This window comes from Oryctolagus cuniculus, chromosome 15 (genome assembly GCF_051225735.1).
Source record: "Oryctolagus cuniculus isolate XC-2025 breed Fujian yellow rabbit chromosome 15, ASM5122573v1, whole genome shotgun sequence".
Classification (NCBI taxonomy): Eukaryota; Metazoa; Chordata; class Mammalia; order Lagomorpha; family Leporidae; genus Oryctolagus; species Oryctolagus cuniculus.
The window spans coordinates 84904743-84927766 of NC_142881.1; the positions used below are offsets into that span (position 1 = coordinate 84904743).

Consider the following 23024-nt stretch of genomic DNA (forward strand, 5'->3'; position numbering starts at 1 on the left):
AGCGAATTTGAATGAGTGCCAAGGGCACACTAGCTACAAGCAAGTTTTGGAAATGTGACTTTTCTTGCCTAGGCCATACAGGAAGGTACCCTAGGGGAAGGGAGTGGTCCATGTTGGGTAAAGGAATCTGTATTTGCCACGCCATATTTCTTCCACAACCTTTGAGCTTTATGCAGCTTTCCCCATACTCCTTCAGCATAGTCACTGTTTTCCTCAGGCAAAATGCAACCTTTCAAATGTAGCTTATATAGAAGACCCCAGATTTGATTGGAAATCAGAAGGAACCCCTTCATGCTCAATCAAAATTGAAGAAAAAGGCAGACATACATGTTTATCAATAACAAATAAAACTTGAAATGCAGAAAAATAATGTGATACAGCATGCAAAAAAGGTTTTTTTAAAACCTGTTATGAAATGGGAGACAACCTAAAATCACCTTGTATACAACATCTGTAGAGAAAACACTAAGAAATGGAATTACTTTAAGAGTTCAAAAATGAGATGGTAAAACAACAGTATGTGGTGAACAGTAAGTCTGAAGAACAAAGAAAACTAAAAGTAAGTTTCAAAAGTACACGATAATATAATCAATATCTAATTAAATCAAAAGGCTTCCATAGCCTTGGCAACTCATGACTAGAGCCTAGGGAGATTACTGATGCCATAAACAAGAGTGTCAAATTGTTAAGTCAACAACAGGAGTCACTGTGTACTTACTCCTCATGTGGGATCTCTGTCCTTAATGTGTTGTCCAATGTGAATGAATGCTATAACTAGTACTCAAACAGTACTTTACACTTTATGTTCTGTGTGGGTGCAAACTGATGAAATCTTTACTGAATATATACTAAATCAATCTGTATATAAAGATAATTGAACATGAATCGATGTGAATGGAATGGGAGAGGGAGCGGGAGATGGGAGGGGTGCGAATGGGAGGGAAGTTATGGGGGGAGACCATTGTAATACATAAACTGTACTTTTGAAATTTATATTTACTAAATAAAAGTTTAAAAAAAGTACACAATGATATAATCAACATCTAATTAAATCAGGCATTTTGAGAAGGAGAGCAGGCAGATGAAGCTGAATTTAATGAAGGGGAAAAGTAACTAATGAAAACGTAATGTGTATAAGGACTTCATCACAGGCTAAGAGCAGCACTGGAGAAAGAGTGAAGGATTTGAGATATCCTTCCTCCTGGGATATACTTGGAGAGGGGAGTGGCAGCTTTGGCAGGAAAGGCGCAAACTTGTACCCAGACACATTTCTTCTATCACCCATTAAAAATCCAGCCAAAAGGCAGCGAATTTCCTGTCACCCTAAAGGCAGAGGTTAAGGCTCATTAACACTGGCCTCTTTACCAAGTGAAGGTAGGATAACGTTGCTGTGAGGGGCTGCCAGCCGCAGCCGCACAGACAGTAACTTCAACCTGGGGAGCTGACTAGTGTCTGAGTGACATCTTGGCTCTGAGCAGGGAAGCCACATTGCCTCCATCCCCTCTTGCACCCCAGCAGAGCATGGGCTCAGCTGTGAAATGGTGCACAACTGATCTCTGCACCACGGCTACCAGAGGCCATCAGAGTCAGACCAACTCGTGGGGCAGAGGACAAATCCCCTGCAGCGCGTTAGCCCCGGGACTATATTAATTCACTCTACCTAACCAGGGGTTTCCCCTTACCTTCTGGGTGCAGCAGCCCCCAGAATTCTACTCCCACTCTGGGAGATTTGGGTGATGACCCCAAGGTACCTTGCAACACCAGGACTGTACCAATTACTTCTTTTCTATCATTCTTTTTAAGTTTTATTTAAGGTATACAAATGTCATGTTTCTCCTATATAGATTCAGGAACACAGTGCTACTTCCCACACTACCTTCCATCCCGCCCATGCTCCTAGTCTTCCTCCTCCCTCTCCTATTCCCATTCTTAATTTTTATAAAGATCTATTTTCAGTTAACTTTATACTTATAAGATTATCCGTACACTAAGTAGAGTTCAACAAATAGAATGAAGAAAAAAAAACACTGTTCCTCATTTTCCCATTTTTAGAATTTTTCCTAGCCTTTTCTTTCCCTTGCATTAGCAATGTTTGTGCATATCACTGAAATAGGGCCTTTCTCATAATATGCTACTACACATAGGGTGATGTCATACCGCCAAGCACAGGGGACACAGTCTGGGATGGCCCTGCAGGCTCTATCATCATCACTGCTCGAGATGTTTTTGTCAGAGAAGCCACTGGCACACTACGTGTTATAATCATCTGACTAGAAAAAAAAGTGTATAGATGGTTTTGAAGAATATGTACATTTTGAAAGAAATCTCTAACAATCTCTATTAATTATTCAATTGCCATTGAACCTCCATTTCAGTTCAGCCTTGCACTCTTCCTATTTTTTTGACTGGTACTATCCCACTTTTGAGATAATTTCAAAATTTCAATATCTGATCACATCTCTATCTCCTTTCACCTTTTCCTGACTTACAAATTAGTTACCTTCGATAGATTCACAGTCACCTTTTCTCCTCCTTTACCTAGCCTGTGAGAGGGAAGTACTGGAGTCACTGGGGTTTCGAATATCAGCAGACGGCCATTGGAAAACACTGAGAGGTTCCTTGTCAGTTTCCCACACCATTCCCACACCACAGCTAATTCCAAGCCACTACCCTCAAAGTGGTCCTTATCTATTCTCTGCCCCGTCTAGAAAATGCAAGCCAGAATTTACTCTTAAAACATGTGTTTAGGTGCATCAACAGTCTGCATTACTCTACTTCTTCCCAGTTCAGAATTAATTCTTCCACACTCTCCTCTCTGTACCATCTACCTCCACTTGGGGATTGTTCTCTAACCTATCTTTTCTTAAATATACAGTTCTCCTTATCTATGGTCTTTTCATTTCATACAAATACTCAATTATCTCATCTGGAAAACAGGAAACACTTTTAGCTCTGTCTGTAGCTAACAATTGCTAATAGATTTTTAAAATATTAGCCCATACTGTTTCCTTTCCAACTTTTCACTATTCAATTTACTTACCTATGCTATCTGCTTGGCTCTTATTACATTTCCATTAACAACCCATTCAGCAAATCCCTCTTAATTTGACTTTTGGATCTAATCTTCAATATCCAGGAAAATTTTTTCTAAAATACAAATTTAGTTCCTCCTGCTACAGGGTAATTCAAGACCAACTTTAGGGTAACTTGAGGTTTCCTACTGTCCAGAGTTTAGGATGCTAGCAATCTGGCCCAGCCAACGTTTTCAGCATCACCTGAGTGACTTCCCTACAAGCACTTTATGCTTTATTAGCAAAACAAATGCGTTTTTCCTTTGTTTCTGTGGGGAATTCCAGATTCCTCTTTTTTCCTCATCTTTTCTTGGATTATTGTGAACATTTAATTGGCTTCTATATCCTTCTACTTCAAGCTAGTCTTTTTGCTACCAGTAATGCTCCTTCTAGATAAAAATAGAAAAAAAGAAAAATAGAAAAAGAAAGAAAAGAGAGAGAGAGAGAGAGAGAGAGAGAGAGAGAGAAGGAGTGAGGGAGGGAGGGCGGGAGGGAATCCTGTGCTTCGTTTTCATTTTACCAGACTGAATCTGAATAAAATGTGCACTCAGTTGCACAGACACCGAGTTCCTTCACACCTGCTCCACACTGTACTGTCGGCTCTGCCTCTCACCTTCTCCCGCTTCCTGGCACTCTGGCTCACACATACTTACAACTCCTGACACACAGTGTTTCTCGCATCAATAAGACATTTTCACGAGTCCTTACTTCTGTTCAAACTTCTTCCCCTAGACTGAAATTTTCTTCTCTCCTTTTTTACCTGCTGGTTTCCATTTATTTAAGTTCTAAATCCAACCAAAGTACCTTTTCTTGGGAGAAACTCCCCTTGTGTACTCACATAGCTCTCTGTCTTCTCTATCTACAATATTTGCATTTTGACTCCACAATAACATTTATTACATTGTACTTCAATTTGTCTTTAATGTATCTACTTCCCTACATGAAGTGTGGACCCCAGAACAAAAGCTATGTGATATTTTCTAGTAATAGAGAGTGCTTGGTATGTAATAGAATCACAAGATGCCTTTTTTTAATAAGTATTAGTTTAGTACTTGTTCACTTAATGCACTTCTGAAAATTGTATATATGTTTTATACATATAGACATATATAAGTGCACATGCACACGTTTTAAACAGGGACATTACTGGGGCTAGCGCTGCAGCGCAGCGGGTTGAAGCCCTGGCCTGAAGCTGGCATCCCATGTGGGCATGTTCTAGTCCCGGCTGCTCCTCTTCCAATCCAGCTCTCTGCTATGGTCTGGGAAAGCAGTAGAGGATGGCCCAAGTCCTTGGGTCCCTGCACCCACATGGGAGATTCGGAAGAAGCTCCTGGCTCCTGGTTTCGGATCGGCGCAGCTCTGGCCATTGCAGCCATCTGGGGAGTAAGCCAGCTGATGGAAGACCTCTCTCTCTGTCTCTACCTCTCTCTGTAACTCTTTCGAATAAAGAAAATAAATCTTTAAAAAAAAAATAGGGAAATTATTAAATGGTGTTATTCCAGTGACTATACTAACATTGCTGATAAGTCTCCAAAGGATATATGGTTCAATAAAATGTTTCTTTATTTGATATGTTTCTGTATATAACACCTAAACTTAAACATTTTATAGGCACAAAAAACTGATGTTTGCTTTCCTAAAAAATTTCACTTTTTAGGCCAGCACCACAGCTCAATAGGCTAATTTTCCACCTGCGGCACCAGCACACCGGGTTCTAGTCCCGGTTGGGGCGCCGGATTCTGTCCCGGTTGCCCCTCTTGCAGGCCAGCTCTCTGCTGTGGCCCGGGAGTGCAGTGGAGGATGGCCCAAGTCCTTGGGCCCTGCACCCACATGGGAGACCAGGAGAAGCACCTGGCTCCTGGCTTCGGATTGGCGTGGTGCACCAGCCGCAGGGCGCTGGCCGCAGCGGCCATTGGGGGATGAACCAATGGAAAAGGAAGACCTTTCTCTCTGTCTCTCTCTCTCTCACTGTCCACTCCGCCTGTCAAAAAAAATTTTCACTTTTTAAATATTCTTTAAATTTATTTTTTCACATGTACTACTAAGAATTCACTATACTAACAGACCTATTATTTCTAGTACATAATTTTCTTGCTGGAAATAAACTAAATTTCTAATACAATTTAGCAACATACTAAATTTTATGCTACTTTAAGTACATTGCCTTTACAAAAAGAATTTGAAGCTGTGTAACTCTTGAGATGATAAAGAAATGCACTCCCTCAAGAATATATTTTTCATGTGTTAATGCTATTTATGAGATCATAAACACATCATATTTCTAAGAAAGCTAAATCAGGTTTACAAAGAGACATACCATGACAACTATCAAACATTTGAGGGCCATCTGTCTTTATTCACAAGGCCAGTTCTGAATATGAATAAGCAGAAAACTCATTACATAAGCATCTTAGTTGTGCCTTTCTGAAGTCTCTTGAAGATGACATTCACAATTCTGATGACAGGCTTTTAACTGTTCTCAGGAAACTTTATTTTCTAAAACCTAAAGACATAAGAAAAGAAACAAATTACAGCCATGACTTCAGAAAAATAGTTAGAAGAAATATGATTTCTATAGCTTCTTGAAAAGAATAATAAGATTTTTTAAAGGTTGACTGTTTTCAGTAGTTTCCTATTTTTTATAAAGATTTATTTATGTATTTGAAAGACAGCGTTACAGAAATGCAGAGGGGGAGAGAGAGAAAGAGAGAAAGAGAGGTCTTCCATCCACTGGTACACTCCCCAGGTGGCTGCAATGGCCGGAGCTGCACTAATCCAAAGCAAGGAGACAGGAGTTTCTTCCAGGTCTCCCTCACAGGTTCAGGGGCCCAAGACTTGGGTCCTCTCAAACTGCCTTCCCAGGCCGTAGCAGAGAGCTGGATCAGAAGTGGAACAGCCAGGACTCCAACTGGCGCCCATATGGGATGCCGGCACTGCAGGTGGTGGCTTTACCCACTATGCCACAGCATCAGCCCCAATAAGATTTTCAATAAAGGAACTAAAATCCAAATCTTTTGTAGTCTGCAAAAGATCCAAAAGATTATACTTTTATTACTATTTAAACAACTGTTTAAATGAGTCTAGGGGCCAGAGCTGCGGCGGCGGGTTAAAGCCGCCGCTGGCAGTGCGGATATCCCATGTGGGCGTCAGCTCAAGTCCCGTCTGGGGGGTGAACCAGCAGATGGAAGACCTCTCTCCCTCCCTCCCTCCCTCTCTCTCTCTCTCTGACTCTGACTCTGCCTCTCTCTAAATCTGCCTTTCAAATAAAATAAATAAATCTTTAAAAATAAATAAATAAATGTAGTCTACACAGTGAACGAGTGCACATGCATTTTTAATACTGCAATATTTCTGTATATTATTTAAAATATTTTGTATCTTTTTTCTTACCTTTATACAGTACATTCCTGAATAATGTTCATTTGTCAGGATAACTGTGAGAAATAAACTATGTGTGTACTGTGTTTATATTAAGAAATAAAACAAAAAATAAATGTTAATAGAAGGATAGAAACAGCTACCTGGCACTCCTATCAAATGTACAAGTTTCACCAAACAAGCCAAAATATGTAACTTAAGTTTTTAGCCGAATATAAATATACATTTCCTGAAATACACATTTAGCAATATGACTCTCATAAAATGTATTAAATTCTGTTAGACATGAGGCAAGTAATTGGCCTAGTCATTAGGCTGTCAGTTAAGACATCCACATCCTCATATGGAAGTGCCAAGTTCAAGTCCTGGCTCCACCCCCAACTCCAACTTCCTGCTACTGAAAATTATAGGAGGCAGCAGGTGTTGACTCAAGTGGCTGAGCCCTTAACACCCACATGGGAGGACCAGATGGAGTTCCTGGCTCATTTTTGGCATGGCCCTGCCTCAGTTTGTGGGAATTTGGGAAGTGGACCAGTGGGTGGGAGTGCTCTCTGTGTGCCTGTCTGTCTCTCTGCCTCTCAAATAAATACATAAATAAGTAATCCTAATGGACTAAGAATAATTGTCATCTTGAATAATATGTAAAATATAATTATTTTAAGATCCTCTATGTAGAAATAAAAAGAAAGAACCCTGTCAATCTGAACTTAGAGTAATGATTATTAGAAGCTGGGACGGGTGAGGTAAAGAGGGATTGAGAGTGATTTGATAACAGATACCAAAACACTGTTAGAGAGAAGTAATACACACTAGTATTCCACCAGCACAATGGAGCACCTTTAACTCACAGTAATTTATTGCATACTGTATGAAGAACTAAAAGAGGAGTTCACAGGCTCCAAACATTATAAAAAGAAATAAGGAGATGCAATTGCCAACTAACTGATTTGATCAGTTTATGCTGTGTACATATGTTAAAATATTGCACTGTATCCCACAACAAGGTACAAGCAGGGGACAGGTGTTTGGCATAATAGTTGAGATGCTGCTTGAGATGCCCGCATTCCATATCTTAGGTCCATGTTCAAGTCCCAGCTCCCCTCCCAATTTCAACTTCCTGCTGTTACACATTCTGAGAGGCAGTGAATAATGCGCCCAGTAGTCGGGTCCCTACCATCCATTTGGGAAACCTCAATTTAGTTCCAAGCTCCTGGCTTCAGCCTGGCTCAGCTCCAGCTGTTGCAAGCATTTAGGAGTGAACAAGCTGTTGGATATTTCTCTCAGTCTGTATGTCTGTCTTTCTGTGTCTCTTTCTCTTTCAAATAAACAAATTATATAAATTGTTAAATGTAAAAGTTTTACGTTAGTAATTTTTTTTTATTTTTTATTTTTTTGACAGGCAGAGTGGACAGTGAGAGAGACAGACAGAAAGGTCTTCCTTTACTGTTGGTTCACCCTCCAATGGCTGCTGCGGCCGGCGCACCACACTGATCTGAAGCCAGGAGCCAGGTGCTCCTCCTGGTCTCCCATGAGGGTGCAGGGCCCAAGGACTTGGGCCATCCTCCACTGCACTCCCGGGCCACAGCAGAGAACTGGACTGAAAGAGGGGCAACCGGGACAGAATCCAGTGCCCCGACCGGGACTAGAATCCGGTGTACTGGCGCCGCAGGCGGAGGATTAGCCAATTGAGCCGCGGCGCCAGCCATGTTAGTAATTTTTTAAAAATATTTTCATTTGTTGAGTAAGAAAACACACTTCTCACATAAATTTTTCTAAAATCTAAGTTTTGCTTTTCACATTTGGGGATTTAATCCATCTAGAATCAATTTCAGGGTACAGGGTACCTGGCCCATTACACAACCACCAACAATGATCTTCCATTCACCTTGCCATTCACAAGATCCAAGAGGTTATACCTGGTACCAGGTAAACTTTGTGGAAGCGTAAGAAGAGATGGCACAACAAATCAGCATGACAGCCTTAGGCATAAACATCAGGCATCCTACTGCCAACAAGGTCAGCTAAGAGCAAGGCAGGGAAACCACAAGAGTGGGTTCAGGAGTCTCCCTGGCTTACAGGTCTCATGTGCACAAGAACCAGTATCTTCCATAACAGTCCTTGAATTTAATCTCTAAGGACTGCAGCATGGGACTTTCCCACATTCAAAGAACACCTCACCTATACTCTCAATTTGACACCTATCATCCTTGTCACAGGATTTCCAATCCTGGAATTATTTTTGTTATAACCGATGCTGGCAACACAGCTGATATTCCACACTCATCTAGCTTTCAGAGAAACAAGAGGTTTCTTATAAAGCAGGAAAGAGTTTGTTATCCTTTACTTCTAGGTAGTAACACAGTTGTATTTTTCCTAATGGAATAGCCAGTTAGACCAGCACCATTAATTGAACAGACTATTCTATCACCACTGATATGCAATGCTATCTGCCATAAACTTCCCATAGATGCATCACTCTTTCTCTAGACTTTCTATGTTCTTTCATTGATCTTATTTGCCAATTCCTATATTACTTCTACATTTTCTTAATTATTAAAGCTTTATAAGAGGTCTTGATAACATGCATTGCTAGTCACCCTTCTATCACATATATACATTTTCCTTCTTTTGCTAATACTGTCTTGCCTATTGTTAGCCTTCTGTTTTTCCAAATAAGTTTTTGAATTATCTGATCAAACCTCATGCACACAAAAAGGACTTTGGGAATTTTCTACAGAAATTAAATGAATTTTTCATTTGAATTAGGAATAAATGATGTAATGTTTATCTAATTACGCATTAATATGATACAGCTATGCATTAAAAACATTGTCTCAGCTGCTCCACTTTTGATCCAGCTCCCTGCTAACGGCTGAGAAAAGCAAGCGTTCGGGCCTCTGCCACTCACACCAGAGAACCAGATGAAGCTCCTGGCTTCAGTCCAGCCCAGTGCAGGCTACTGAGACCATCTGGGTAGTGAACCAGCAGATGGAAGATCTCTTTCTGTCTATCCCTTTTTCTCTGTAACTCTGACTTCCAAAATAAATAAATCATTAAGAAATATTCTCAATTTTATCAGGGCCGGCGCCGCTGCTCAATAAGCTAATCCTCCTCCTGCAGCGCCAGCACACCGGGTTCTAGTCCTGGTCGGGGCGCCGGATTCTGTCCCGGTTGCTCCTCTTCCAGTCCAGCTCTCTGCTGTGACCCGGGAGTGCAGTGGAGGATGGCCCAAGTCCTTGGGCCCTGCACCCGCATGGGAGACCAGGGGAGGCCCCTGGCTCCTGGCTTCAGATCAGCGTGGTGCGCCGGCCACAGCGCGCCAGCCACAGCAGCCATTGGCAGGGGTAAACCAATGGAAAAGGAAGACCTTTCTCTCTGTCTCTCTCTCTCTCACTGTCCACTCTGCCTGTCAAAAAAAATTTTATCAGAAGCATGTATGTATAAGAAAAAAATGGTAAATACAAATGCTCCTTGACTTACAACAGGGTAAGTCCTCATAAGCCCAACATATGTTGAAAATAATCATAAGTTGAAAATCAAGCTGTTTATCCTCAGGATTACATGGCAGCATCACAAGAAAGCTTCGTGCTGAATATTTTTAGCCCCCAAAAAAGATGAAAATTCAGAATTCAAAGTCCAGTTTCCACTGAATGCACATTACTCTGCATCATCCTAAAGTTAAAAAACTGTCAGTCAAATCATCATTAAGTCAGAGACTGTCTATATAAGATTTAGAAGAATCTGTGGATTGAAGCATCCACTGGGGGTCTTGGGATGTATCCCCATGAAGAGGTCTACTGTACTGTTTCATAAACTTTGGAGCTATTAGTTGATGCTTACACATGAGAAATGTTTAATTTACCTTCCTTATGAACTAAAAGTTTAGCATTATACAGCAACCTCTTAGTGTCTAATGCATTCTGTGTGTTAAGTCTCTGTTGCTATTACCATAGCTACATCAGCTCTCTTTGAATTTGTTTAGTGCATATCTATTAAATTGTCTTATTTTGAAATATCACAGGAAAAATGCCCTCCTAAGATTTCTTCTCATTAAATTACATAGCTAACCAACAAAATTAGATGAAATGAGCTCTACAGAGTTGACCTAATCCTGAAAATCAATTTATGACTGACAAAACAAATCTGTAAAACTTAATTTCAGGATAATTAAAACTGGAATGGCAAGCTTGTGGAAAAGAACTGTGATGGAGGAAAAGAAGTGGGACAGTGCTATCATACCAACATCATCCCTCTCCTCTCCTACAAGACATGCTAAAAAAAAAGTCATATGTGGGGCCAACTTTGTGGCATTGTGGTGGTGTAATGTGTAAAGCCACCATCCGCGATGCCAGCAGCCCATATGGACACTGGTTCAAGTCCTAGCTGCTCCGTTTCTGATCCTGCTCCCTTCTAATGTGCCTGAGAAAGCAATGGAATATGGCCCAAGTCCTTGGACCCCAGCCACCCATGTGGGAGAGCCAGAAGAAGCTCCTGGCTCCTGGTTTCAAACTGGCTCAGCTCGAGCTGTGTGGCCATTTGGGGAGTGAAATAGCAGATGGAAGATCTCTCTGTCTGTCCCTCTATGTTTCTATAATTATGCCTTTCAAACAAATAAATAAATCTTAAAAAATATACAAGTCATTTGAGTACAACTCAATTACTTAGAAAAAGTGTCATCACGTGAGCAAGAAGTCCTAAAACAATTTAAACCTGACATCTTTCAAGTCATGCTTCAAATCAATTTGATTATAGTTTCCAAAGACACAAATGGTTCAGGATGACTGCAATTCAAATTGAAGGCTCGCTTAGCACTGTAAAACATCTGACTGAATGACATGTGATCTGGCTAACAATACCAAGAAGTAACAAGGAGAAATACAATAAATTATCAAGATGCCAGGTCTTCTGGAGATTGCTCACTGAATCGAATTAATGTCAAATTTTAAAAGCTTCGAGAATTTTCTTCAGAGACGCCTAAGTTAGTTTTTCTACACTGCATATACCAAGGACTTGTGAGGACAAAATGAAATCAGTACTACAAAGAGAGAGGGAACGGTTTCTTTTCTCCCTTTGTAGCTGAAGAACTGTGGGATCATAAACAAATATTTAGCTTTCTGGATCTCAGTTTCTTCACTCATAAAATGAGTGTTAATTTTTTTAAAAAAATATATTTAACTGTCTTCCAGTCTAAGCACCTACAAATCTATGAGTCTAGGAAATTCCTGAGGACAGTATCATCTGAAATGACATGAAGTAGCCACAATATCAAACTGTTCAAGAAATGCAAGAAAAGCAAATCCTGATACAATCAGCTAATTTTTCAAACACACTCCAAAAACCAACCAGGAATATTCTAAGATACAAGGAAAGTAAAAATGTCAAGACTCATCTTAAATAGGCCAAATCATAAAATTCAGCAAAAACTAAACACAGAAATTAAATGACAAAATGCACTCAGTTCTAGAAAGGAGTCAAGTAGAGACAGATAAAGTGGAGATATATATATATCCACTCGGGACATTCTGCGAAGCTCCTGACTTTCAGATCCTTGTATTCAAGTGGAAAAGCATTATGATGAGAAAATATAATGTATCGAACAATGGACTGAGAACCCAATACTGCACCAACAGTCAGAGAATCCCACCCAAGGGTGTGATGCTGACCATGAAGTCCTCTTTACACCTAACAGAATGGACAGAATGCTGCAGGAGAAAATAATCAAGCTACAGTTTTGTTTCTAAAAAGCAGCACTCTTAGGGGCTGGTGTTGAGGTGCAGCAGGTTAAGTCACCACTTGTGACACCCGCATCTCCTAGGAGAATGCCAATTCTATTTCCAGCTGCTCTGCTTCCAAATCTAGATCCCTGCTAACGTGCCTGGGAAAGCAGCAGAAGACGGCCTAAGTGCTGTGTCCTTGCCACCCATGTGGGAGACCCAGATAGATTTCCTGGCTCCTGGCCACTGCAGTCACTTGGGGAGTGAACCAGTGGATGAAACATGTCTTTTTCTCTCACTCTTTCCCTTTCTCTGCCTTTCAAATAAAATAAAATCTTTAAAATTAAATTAATAGGCCGGCACTGCGGCTCACTAGGCTAATCTTCGCCTGTGGTGCTGGCACACCGGGTTCTAGTCCTGGTTGGGGCGCCAGATTCTGTCCCCGTTGCTCCTCTTCCAGTCCAGCTCTCTGCTGTGGCCCGGGAGTGCAGTGGAGGATGGTCCAGGTCCTTGGGCCCTGCACCCGCATGGGAGACCAGGAGAAGCACCTAGATCCCGGCTTCGGATCAGCGCGGTGTGCTGGCCACAGCAGCCATTGTGGGGTGAACCAACGGAAAAGGAAGACCTTTCTCTCTGTCTCTCTCTCTCACTGTCCACTCTGCCTGTCAAAAAAAATTGAATTAATAACTTTTTTAAAATGTAATAATATAAAAGCAGCAATCCTGCCAGCCTTGAGTGAGGTGGCAGTTGAGTTAGGAAAGTGAAGGTACTTTTTTTTTTTATCTCCATTACTGCTGGAACTCACAGGAAGTGTGTGTAATGACAGCAGCAGTATGGAAGTATCAAACCTCTAGTTCACAAGATGAAAGAAAAAAATCCAAGGACTGGGCCAGCACCGTGGCTCACTAGCTTAATCCTCCACCTGCGGCACCGGCATCCCATATGGGCTCCGGGTTCTAGTCCCGGTTGCTCCTCTTCCAGTCCAGCTCTCTGCTGTGGCCTGGGAAGGCAGTGGAGGATGGCCCAAGTGCTTGGGCGCCTGCACCCACATGGGAGACCAGGAGGAGGCACCTGGCTCCTGGCTGGATCGGCGCAGTTCCAGCCATAGCAGCCATCTGGAGAGTGAACCAATGGAAGGAAGACCTTTCTCTCTGTCTCTCTCTCTTACTGTCTATGACTCTACCTGTCAAATAAATAAATAAATACATATCCAAGGACCCCACAAAATTAAAATGCATTTCCCTTTTTGTGCTGTAATTCTGGCAGCGCCTCCAAAGGGCAGGTGTGTTAGGAGGCTTTAGCCAGGTTTTTCACAGCCATCTACTTTCCCAGGGTTTGGAAACACTGCATCAGATCGTCTCTATCAATGAAAACATTCATCATCAACACATCTAAAGGTGCTTCAGAGCTCATGTGAAATTTATTTTCTATCTGAATTAGTTACACAAAACAAAACAGACATCAAAAAAAAAGTAAAATTTCAGAGCAGCCTTGAAAGAAGCTTTCTTCAAACTTCTAAGACTTTCAATCTTCTACTTTGGTGACTGTCAGCCGTCAAGTGACTGAGAAATCACTGTGGTGAGAAGAACAAGATAAACCCCTACTCCCCACAGAGTTCGGTGAGTGGCGAGGTGTTAGCTACCAACGGTTGGCAGAGATCCTCTCCTGTGAGTGTTACCTGTGAGTCAGGAGTCCTTTTCTGACTGGAAGAAGGCAAATTCAGGTCGTCTGCACCCGCGTGTCTGCCATCATGTTTTCCTGGACAAAGAGAAGGAAAGAACTGAGGAGGTGGAAGGACCACACCGCAGGACAGGTGGAGTTCCGTGAGGAAGGCCAGGCCGCCTGCGGGAGTCTGCCTGCTTCCTGTGTGTCAGTCACTCCTCTGTATCGCCTAGCATATTCATCTCTGTTCCCCACAGTTCTGAACACACACAGCAAAGATGATCCTGCTTTCAAAGAGTATGCACAGGAAGTTGATCTGGGGCCTTTGCAACCGTACTACTCAGGTTGCGTATTATCACCATGTTATTCGAGAAGGTGCTCATCAGATACATCCTGAATACATACAGCCTGCAGAACCTATGCACCAGAATATACAGAATACAGTTCTGTGCCTCAGGGTCTACTTTTCTACTAAGTGTGTTATTACCAAAGGCTCACCTTAATTTTTATATTATTTACATTTCATAAATAATATTAATCTATATGGAAGGTTGCTTCAGGCTTTTTAAAGGTTATATGCATCATCCAAGGGAAATTCAAGGCTAAGATTATTAATGATTGTTGCTAATAATTTTATTAATTTCACAGCACAGAATCAGATAAGAAGCCACAGGAATCCTTAATAGATAAAACTGCCTATCCTTGATAAAACTGTGATATAAAATTTAGTCAGTATCTCTGTGTGCTCACCTCCCACTGAGACAAGCACTATCCTGAAAGAAATGTTTATCATTCTTATCATTCTCACACATTTCTTTGAAGTTTTACCCTATGTGCATTTAGTTTGAAATTTAAATAGATTATAGCACACTAAAAAAAAAAAAAAAGCCACAGGAGACATCTTTCTCTGATCTCAGAACTGAAACACTCAGAGTACTGTTTTCCATACCATGACAGCCTTAAATATCATGATTTAAAAATTGTGTGACATGGCATATTACAAAATCAATTTGAAAAGACAGGGGCCAGGCCTGTGACGTAGCAAGCAAACCACCGCCTGCAGTGCTGGCATCCAATATGAGCACTGGTTCAAGATCCAGAAGCTCCACTTCCGATCCAGCTCTCTGCTAAGGCCTGGGAAAGCAGAAGATGACCCAAGTCTTTGGGCCCCTGTAACCTCATGGAAGACCTGAAAGAAGCTCCAGGCTCCTGGCTTCGGTCGCCACAGCTCCGACCACTGCGGCCAACTGGGGAGTAAACCAGAGGATGGAAGACCTCGCTCTCCCTGCCTCTCCTTCTCTCTGTGTAACTCTGATTTTCAAATAAATCTTTGAAAAGATAGTAAATAGTCGCCAGTGGCTTTACCTGCTATACCACAATGCCGGCCCCTCACAGGTATAATTCTAAGAAGATAACCATACTTCCTCTCTCCCTCCCGCAATCCCTCTCCTTCTTTTTCTTCAAGTTTTGCAAAAATAAGATTTTATATCCTGCAACTTTACCAAAGTCTCTTATGAGCTTCGATTGTCTCTTAGTGGAGCCTTTTTATTCCCCTATGTATAAGATCATGTTTTTCTAGTCTTTTCTTCTTTTTTTCTGAGAGGTTATTATTCTGCCATAACAAAGAAGGACATCCTGCCATTATGACAACATGGATGAACCTGGAGGACATTATGCTAAGTGAAATAAGCCAGACACAGAAAAATAAACACTGAATGATCTAACTTACATGTGGAATCTAAAATGGTGATATTTACAAAAGCGGACAATAGAACAGTAGTTGCCAAGGCCTAGGGGGGAGTTGGTCAAATGCTACAAAGTATAGTTATGCAAGAGCAAATGTCTGGAGACTCAGCATACAACTTGGTACCTAAATTTCACAATTGCATATTTAAAATTTGCTAATAGGACAGATCTCCAGTGTTGTCATTACAAAAAGAGGAAAGAAAAAGGCAACTATGTGACGTATTGGATATGTTAATCAGATGGACTGTGATGACTGTCTCACAATGTAGATGCGTGTACCAAAACATCAAGTTGCATACCTTAAATACACCTGCTTTTTATTTATTAAGTTTGTGCCTCAATAAAGGAAGGGAGGACACTGTAGAGGGGGCCAGCACTACCGACCCAGAGGGCACAGCAGAGAGGGGAGAGGAGCTGAGAAGAGGTGTGCTGCAGTGAAGGCTACTACGCTGAGACTCCACGATGACCACGCTAGGGCGTCTGCAAGGCAGCTCGCCCCTCACCAGGACACCGCGCCAGCAACGTGCACCGAAAGCTTCGCAGGTGTGTGCGCCCTAAGGTCACAGCTAAGAAACGTATGGAAACAGGCAGAGCTTTGTGGCAGACTATCAGGTCATTTCTAGTCTTACTGTCTTCTTTACGTTCTCTTCACAGTAAGCCTGTTATATTTATAATCATGGAAAAAGGTGTTATTTGAAAGAGATAAAGTCAAACCCTGCAGTCTCATCCTGCGGACTCTACAGAAATCAGAACAGAGGCTTCCAGGTCCCAGACCCCGAGGCTCAGCCTCCTCAGGAGAGCAGATCCACAAGTGGTCCTAAGCACTGCTCCAGCTCCCTACTCCCACACCGCTAGGTAGACACTGGAGGCGAACACACCAGGTTCTCTTCTGACATCCTCAGGTGAAGACATGCTGTCCCCCAGCCCGAATTAGACACGGGGAAACTGCTTCTGCAGATACTGAGCCTTCGTGTCCTGCTGTCGACAAGCAGAGGGCTTACTCAGTATCCTGGGTGCCAGCACACAACTGTTGTTCACCTGGTCAAACACAAAAGGCAAGAGATTATCTATTAGACCACTGGAGTTTTCATAACTTTGACATATTATTATTCATCCAATCACTGTCACTGTCGCTCAGTAGGCACTCTATTCTTCAAATTCCACATCTATGCTGAACTAGGTGCTAGGGATTCAATATTGAAAATACAAGAATAAACTACATGGGACCGGCACCATGGCGCAGTAAGTTAATCCCCCGCCTGCGGTGCCGGCATCCCATATGGGCACCGGTTCTAGTCCCGGCTGCTCCACTTCCTACCCAGCTCTCTGCTATGGCCTGGGAAAGCAGTAGAGAGGATGGCCCAAGGACTTGCACCCCAGGTTGGGGCCTGAAGGAAGCTCTGGCTCCTAGCTTTGGATCAGCCCAGCTCCAGCTGTTGCGACCACTTGGGGAGTGAACCAGCAGATGGAAGACCTCTCTCTCTCTCTCTCTCTGCCTCTGCCTCTCTGTAACTCTGCCTTACAAATAATAAATAAATCTTAAAAGAGAGAGAAAAAGAGAGAGAGAGAGACAAGTGGAGGCATGAGAATTTTTAGCACAATAAAGCTACTCTGTATGACACTGTAAAGGTGAATACATGACATTACAGATTTTGGAAAAATTCACAGAAATGTACAATACAAAAGTGAACCTAGTGTAAACTCTGAACTGTAGATAATAATAACGGACAGCCATTGCTTCATTATTTTTAACAAATGCACCAAATTAATGTAAAATATTAGTAATAAGACAAACCTTGAGGATGAGGGAATGTATAGGAATTATCTGTGCTATCCATTCAGTTTGTCTATAAATTTAAAATTGTTTCAAAAAAATAAAGGCTACATAGTAAAGTTTTTTTCAAAAGCCGTGAGAACAAGAGTTTAAAAAGATAACTGCTGAAAGCAAAAACAGCAACAATTATACTGCTGTACTTACAGCATATGTACAAGTAAAATGACATCGTAGCATAAGGTCTATGTGGGATGCACTGTTGGAAGGTTATGATACTGTATGTGAAGTGGAATGGTATTATTTGAAAATAGACCATGATAAACTATTGTGACGCCTACAGCAACCACTAAGAAGAAGTATGTGAGAGGAAGGGGAAGAGCAGCAGCAGCAGAAGCCAGTAATGAAATAAAATGAAGACATAGAAAACTGTAAGCCAAAAGATGGGAAACAGAGGAAAGAGGAGTAAAGACTAGATAAGACAAATACAAGAAAAGACATTCTGAACAGCTTCAAACTCAAAAACTAAAACAGAAAATTATTAAATATTTTCAATTGAATGGAAAATTTGTGGATGCAGCTAAAATTGTGCTTAGAGAAAAATGTACAGTATTAAATATTTATACTGGGGGGAAATCAGAGGTTTCAAACTAATGATTTAAGTACTCACCTGAGGAAATTAAATCCAAAGCAAGCAAAAAGAGAGAAATAATAAAAAGCAGCAATCAACAAATTGGAAAATAGAAAAAAAGCAAAGAAAAACCAATGAAGCCAAAAGCAGATCCTTGCCAAAAACAAGAGAAATGATTGACCTCTAGACTGGCACTGTCCCGCGGAACGTTCACTGCAATGCCCTGTATGGTAGCACATGTGACTACAAGCACTCAAAATGTGGCCTGTGTGACCGAGGGGCTCAATTTTGATTTCATTTTATTTAAATTAACTTCCATTTAAATAGCCATATTTGGTTAAGCATGGCTGTGTTAGACAGTGGAACTACAGGCAAGAATACTGACAGAAACAAGGACAGGTACAGAAAGAGGGGAGGAAGATAAATGGGAAGGAGGGCAACAGAATGAGGGAATAAGGGAAGACACAAACAACCGAAATCAGGAATGAAATGAAAAACAGAACTACACTACAGACCCTAACATCAGAGGCATCACAAGGATAAAAGTGTTATAAAAAACTGTACTTCAAGTTTAGTAAAACAGATTAAAAGGACTAACTCCTTGAAAGATATCAAGAATTAAAACTCACTCAAAAAGAACTGAATAGCATATATAACCTCAATAGTCACAGTATAAAACTGAGTCCAAGTATAAAACCAACACTTGAAACTGGGCTCAGGCAGCTCCCTCGTATACACAACCAAACCTTTAAAGAATAACAATTCCACACAAAATGTTCCTGAAACAGAATAGAGAACACTTCCCAACTACTTTTATGAAATAATCACTACCCTTGATACTAAAAATCAATATTATAATCACTAATTTTTTGACCAGCAGAGTTAGACAGTGAGTGAGAGAGAGAGTGAGAGAGACAGAGAGAAAGGTCTTCCTTCCATTGGGTCACCCCCCAAATGGCTGCTATGGCTGCCGCTGCGCTGATCTGAAGCCAGGAGCCAGGTGCTTCCTCCTGGTCTCCCATGCGGGAGCAGGGCTCAAGGACTTGGGCCATCCTCCACTGCCCTCCCAGGCCACTAACTAATTTTATGAAACAATCACTAACCTTGATACTAAAAATCAATATTTATAAACCAATATCCTTCACAAATACATATACAAAATAATCCTCAACAAAATATTATCAAAGAGAATCAATTTATTTCTCCACTTATTTTGGTTTTACCTTCTGTAATGTTTTATTGTTTTCTATGTTCAAATACTGCAGAACGTCATTAGATTTAACCTCATGTTTTTCCTGTTTCTGATGCCATTGTAAATGATACTTTTTAAGCTTTAATTCCTAATTGCTCATTAGAAGTATTGAAAAATAGAACTGATTTTTGAAGATTGACCTCATATCTTTGTGTTTTTGCTAAAGTCAGTTGTTTTCTGAAGATTTATTTATTTATTTTATCTGAAAGGCAGAGTGAAGAGAGCAAGAGAGATCTTCCACCCACTGGTTCACTTCCCAAATGGCCACAACAGCTGAGACCAGGAGCCAGGAACTCTATCCAGATCTCACACATGGGTTGCAGGGGCAAAAGCACTTAGACCCTCATCCACCGTTTTCCCAAGCACATTAGCAGAGAGCTAGGTCAGAAGCAAAGTAGCTGGGACTCAAACCGGCTCTCCAATCTGGGATGCTGGTATCGCAAGCAATGGCTTAACTCACTTTACCACAACACCAGCCCCTACAGTCAATTATTATGTTTAGTAGCTTTTTTGTAGATTCCTTGAGACTTCCTATATGAACAATCATGTTGTCTGCAAATATAGATAATTTCATTTATTCCATTTTAATCCATGTACTTTTGTATCTTTTTTTCCCTTTATTTCACCAATTAGGACCTCCTTATAATGAACAGAAATAGGAAAATGGAACATACAGACAATGTGGTATTAGAGAAAAGAAATTAACCTCACAAAAAAGGTCAGAAATAATTCACAAATCAGCTCAAGTGACTTGAGGGAAAGGCGCCAAGACAATACAGTGCTTTCAACAAGTGCTAAAACTATGAACTTCATCCCATACTCCTAGTACATACAAAAGGAAAGAAAGGATAATAAAAAGGAGAAGAAAGCACACTATTGAATGTATGAAGGCAAAGAACCCAGTCTACACAACGACGCTCTGAGTAAAAGAAAAATAATTTAGGCCACCAGGAAGCTCCCTGGTATAATCCACACTTTCCAATTCAGCTGCACATTGGAGTTAGCTGGAAATCTTTGCAAAATTCCAATTGCAGACCAAACCACATCAACAAAATCAGAATCTCCTGAGAATGGAATATCAGTCAGTTTTTAAATTCCTCAGGTGATCCTCAAGTGAGGCCAAATTTGAAAACCACTGAAGAAATGGAACCTAGCCTTTGGGACTTTACACAATTAGTTTTAAAATCTTGTACAAGTTACTTCCCTTAGTCCCCAAATTCTCAGCTACAAAGTGGGAACAATATACAGCTCCCAGAGTTGCCGAAATACTGAGATTACAAATAAAGCATTCTCCTTCCCAAGGTACACTTCAAATCTTCACTGCCTAGTGTGAGGGAGGAATGCTAATCTAATCAAATCGTTAATTCACTTCTCCTCATGATTACCTGATTATCAGATTGAACATCTGTACTGGGGGAAGCTCAGAAATGCTAATTCTTTTTCATTTTCCTGATGATAAGATGCTGCCTGAAGCCATGTATGTCCATTTTAAATTCAGCAGTAACTAAACTAAGAAGGGAAATCTAGCTGATCACTCATGCCAGCGATTCTCAAATCTAACTACATGCTAGAATCACCTGAGAAGCTTTTCAAAAACTACGATTGTCCAGGCCTTACCCAGGCCAATTAAATCAGAACCCACAGGGTGACTCTAGAGCACAGGTAGTTATAAGAAGCTAATTAAAAGATGATTCTAACACACAGGATTGAAAAGGACTGATTTGTACCAACAGTATCCCATGTTAATGGCAATCAGTCACTTGGGAAGCTCTTAAAAAGCAGATTGAGGGGCTGGCGCTGTGGCGCAGCAGGTTAACGCCCTGGCCGGAAGTGCCAGCATCCCATATGGGCACCAGTTCGAGATCCGGCTGCTCCACTTCCGATCCAGCTCTCTGCTGTGGCCTGGGAAAGCAGTAGAAGATGGCCCAAGTCCTTGGGCCCCTGCACCCACATGGAAGACCCAGAAGAAGCTCCTGGCTCCTGGCTTCAGATTGGCGCAGCTCCGGCCATTGCGGCCATCTGGGGAGTGAACCAGCGGATAGAAGACCTCTCTCTCTCTGCCTCTCCTTTTCTCTGTAACTCTTTCAAATAAATAAATAAATCTTTAAAAAAAAAAAAAAAGCAGATTGAGGGGCTGGTGTTGTGGCACATCAGGTGAAGTAACACTGCCTGTGACACTGGTGCTCCCAGTGGAGTACAAGGGTACTTGAATAGATCTGTGGGAAACAGAATTTTAAAAATTAGTTAATTTCTGTGCAAAAAATTTTTTTTGAAAGCCAGGTACACGAAGAGTTTTCAAAACGTTCATGGAAAATGCATGTTATGAACAAACCTTGCATGGATTTCAAAGATTTTTTTTGCACCAAAATCAATTTCTCTTTGATTTCCACTTTTTTTCTTCCCCCCCCCCCCTTTTTTTTTTAATGTATTTGACAGGTAGAGTTATAAACAGTGAGAGACAGAGAGAAAGATCCTCCTTCCGCTGGTTCACTTCCCAAAATGGTCACCACGGCCGGCGCTGCGCTGATCCGAAGCCAGGAGCCAGGTACTTATCCTGGTCTCCCATGGGGTGCAGGGCCCAAGCACTTGGGCCATCCTCCACTGCACTCCCGGGCCACAGCAGAGAGCTGGCCTGGAAGAGGGGCAACCGGGACAGAATCCGGCGCCCCGACCGGGACAGAACCCGGCGCCCACGCTATGAAGGCAGAGGCCCCAGGTCTCCGCTCCTCCCTGGCCGCCATTCCCAGCTCCTGGCACAGCACCCGGCACACAGAGGGTGTCCAAACCAGCTGCTTCGGGCTCATGAGGTCATAGCCTGCTTCTCCGGGGGCCCCTCACCCCTCGCCGGCCCTGGAGTCAGCAGGTGGAGTTCTGGCCCCCCGAGACCTGCCAGGCCCCGGCACCCCGATGGCGGCAAACCCCAGCGACGTGGGCTCCACGCTCCTCCTCGGGTGCCATCCCCGCCTCGGCCACAGAGCCAGTGTCCCGACCCAACAGCCGGCACACAGGGTGTCCACACGGGCCGGCTCCCCGCCTCAGGCCTCGGCAGGCCCTCGCCTCCCTCTCCCGGCCTCGGGCCACGCGCAGAAGCGGGGGGCCCCTGCACACCCACGGCCTCCGTCCCCGGCTGAGAGGAAGGCCTCGCCACCTCAGCCCTGCGCCGACCCCGGCCTCCATTCCCCACCTGGCCGGTCCCGCCCGGCCTGCCCCAACCGCCTCTGCAGTCGGGTTCACGCCATCGCCCGTCGCTGTCCAAGTCCAGAGGCAGCTGCGAGCCTGCGCACTGGGGCCTCGCTCTGCGCAAGCGCGCCCTCTGCTGTCGAGCCTGGAGTCGGCAATGCCTCCCCCTGCTGGTCCACCGACGCACTGCTGTGTCCCCAGAGGATGGTGGATTCCTGGCGGATTCTGGCCCACCGCGGTGAACTGACCCTTCTCCCTGGCCGGGCTCGTGCCAGCAGCACTCCGAGGCTTCCCCACGCCCTGAAGCACTGAGGACTGTGCTTTCCAGGGGCGGGTGCCTGACCCAGGCCTGCCGTGAAGCCAGCTACAGAATTTTCCCAAAAGGCAGGCTTGCTGTATGAGCGCAGGATGGATAGGCCTGTGTCAGAACAGAACTCAGTTGGGTACTGGGTCAGTCCAGGCAACGTTAGCTACGATGGTGAGGGCAGAGGGAATTCAAGGTGTAGGCTTTCCCTGAAAACGGGAAGCCGTGTCATCTAACCCAAGTCCCTTTATCATCACAACAGGATGCAATAACTCAGGACAAGGATTTGCGGGAAAGAGTAGATTCAGGCTGCTA

At 42.7% G+C, this 23024-nt stretch overlaps 1 long non-coding RNA gene across 3 annotated transcripts in view; it reads right to left on the reverse strand.

Moving 5' to 3' along the window:
- LOC103345001 (uncharacterized) overlaps positions 1-22595 on the reverse strand; it is a 32307-nt gene extending 9712 nt beyond the window's left edge. Inside the window, exons 1-4 of one of the 3 annotated variants that reach the window (XR_515461.5) lie at positions 22410-22593; positions 16450-16609; positions 13842-13921; positions 5407-5574 (exon numbers count right to left, since the gene is read on the reverse strand). This is a non-coding gene — a long non-coding RNA (uncharacterized LOC103345001). Of the gene's footprint in view, positions 1-5406; positions 5575-13557; positions 13737-13841; positions 13922-16449; positions 16610-22409 lie in introns of those variants that run through there. The other 2 variants (XR_016221809.1, XR_016221808.1) reach the window with 2 other exon arrangements.
- Positions 22596-23024: the final 429 nt, after the last annotated feature.